We start from the raw sequence: 2,500 nt of genomic DNA on the forward strand, positions 1-2,500 counted from the left end.
CAACAGAAATAAATTTAGAGAAACACATAATTTTAAATCAAAGATATTCATATCATTGTACATAAAGAGGATGTAAAACAAGTAACCAATATTATCAGCACTAACAAGATTATTATCTTTTTTATTACGGCTTAACATTCGTCGTTTCTTTCTTTTAAGTGCCGTATCAGACGGCCAGACGTTGGCGACCATGTTTATTTTCATGGTTGTATAAGGGAGTGTACGAAGGTGGTTTCCCGTTGCCTTCCTTCGGGTGATTGAAGAGTTACTGATTTAATAACAGGTTAATTGTTGTTTCAGTAATTGTCATGAAAGATATTTTTCTTTCAATGAGAGAGAGGAAGAAATAGACACACACACACACACACACACACACAGAGAGAGAGAGAGAGAGAGAGAGAGAGAGAGAGAGAGAGAGAGAGAGAGAGAGAGAGAGAGAGAGAGAGGGGCCGACAGACAGACAGACAGACAGACAGACAGACAGACAGACAGACAGACAGAGACAGAGAGGAAGACAGACTGAAAGAGAAAAAGACCGCATCTTTTTCTAGAGCCGATAAGGCACCATATCACTGCAACTCCAAAAGTGACTATAATCATGTCCCTCTCCCTTGCAATTCCCCAAAATTTCTTACATCTCCCACAACAAATTTCGTTCCTCTCGAATCACATCTTTTCACCCATTTTCTTTTCATATGGCTTGATGAATTCGTCCCTCATTTCCGTGTGTGGTATTTACATTGAGTCTCACTTTTGTTAGTATTGTCCACGCTGCCTAGGCTGTGAGACATCGGTAGCTCCTCTCTATATGGAAGAGAGCCAAGTATGGTCTTTTCTCTTGGGGTACTCTGTTGCCTTTTTATTTTGTTCCTTTCTGTTTTGTTTTTGTTTTTGTTTTATTGTATTTGTGTATTTTTTTTTTTTTCGTCACTCGTTCGTATTTTACAATGACGGTTCTGAGTTCTCTCTTTCATTCACTTTATCTCGTTTTGATTCTCTATCTTTCATTTATTTTTATATCTCTCTCTCTCTCTCTTCTTCTTCTTCTCTGTGTCTATCTGTCTGTCTGTCTCTCTCTCTCTTTCCCTCTCCTTCCCTCCCTCTCTCTCACTCTCTCTCCTTCATCCTCCCTCCCTCCCTCCCTCCCTCCCTCCCTCTAAATTTCTCATTTCTCTCTCTCTCTCTCTCTCTCTCTCTCTCTCTCTCTCTCTCTCTCTCTCTCTCTCTCTCTCTCTCTCTCTCTCTCTCTTTCTGCTCTTCACTTAGCTCCACTGTCACCATACTCTAACTCCGCATCGACCACTCTTGGATATCTGGGCGGCGCCGGGTAATGTCTGAATGTCAAACGTCAGTCCAAATTCGGTCGCTTTATCTGTGAATCTTCTTGATAAGGAATGAATAAATTAATAGATATATAAGGCGATAGATAGACTGATAGATAGATGGAGGGATAAAGGAATAAATAGACAATTGAATAAATAAATAATGTAGATATATTATAAATGAACATAAACAATTCCAAAATAAAAGTCATGTGATCAACATCTCATTAGAATTGTGTGTTTCAGCAGTATATAATATTGGCTATCACACGAAGATATGCTTTTGAAGAAAAATAATAAAACCTGGCTCTTATAAAATGCAGTATTGAACTATCACACGTATACATGACGCTAAAAAAGAAGAAGAAAAACAAGAGAATAGGAGATACTACTGAAATATCAACGTCTTTCTTGCTACGAAGAATCACGCCTTTTTCTTTATAGATTTTTCACTTCCTTCTCGTCTTCCATCACCTTCTCCAAGACGTCTACCAGATCTCACAACAATAATTAATGGCCGCGTCTCCTCCTGTGTCTCCCTCGAGTCCAGGCAACTCCACAGGACACGTTCTAGATGACCTGGTTCACCACACAGCCTGCACTTCAGATATCCTGCAGCATAACCGCCTACAGGAGTTGACGAAAGGTCGAGTCTCGCCTCAAGAGGAACGGATTTCTATATGACTTCATTTTCCCTTGATGTCCCCTCGGTACGACTGCATTTCCTCTTGATGTCCTTTCAACTAAACCCCCCTTTCTCTTTTTCTTCACTATGTTCTTCCTGTTTCTCTCTTTTCTTTTCCTCGTTTTTTCTTCCTTTCTTACTTACTTTCTTTTCCCTGGTTCTTTTTCTTTCTTTCTTTCTTTTCTTTTCTTTTCCTCGTTTTTTTCTTTCTTTCTTTCTTACTCTATTTTTCCTCGCAATTTTTCTTGTTTTACTTACTTTCATTTTTCCTCGCTTTTTCCCCTTTCTTTCTTTTCTTTCTTTCGTTCTTTTTTTCCTTTCTTTCCCTCGCGTTTTCCTCCTTGGTCTCTCGTTGGGTCATGTATCTCTCCTGGCTCTGCTGTTGCTCTCTGCCGAACTAACTCTCTTTAATTCCCTAACTTTATCGGCCTTCTGTTCGTACTAAGTTTCCCTGTGTTAACGCGTTCATTTCCTTGTTTTTTTCTTGTTTCTT

The sequence above is a fragment of the Penaeus chinensis genome, chromosome 7, assembly GCF_019202785.1.
Source record: "Penaeus chinensis breed Huanghai No. 1 chromosome 7, ASM1920278v2, whole genome shotgun sequence".
NCBI lineage: Eukaryota > Metazoa > Arthropoda > Malacostraca > Decapoda > Penaeidae > Penaeus > Penaeus chinensis.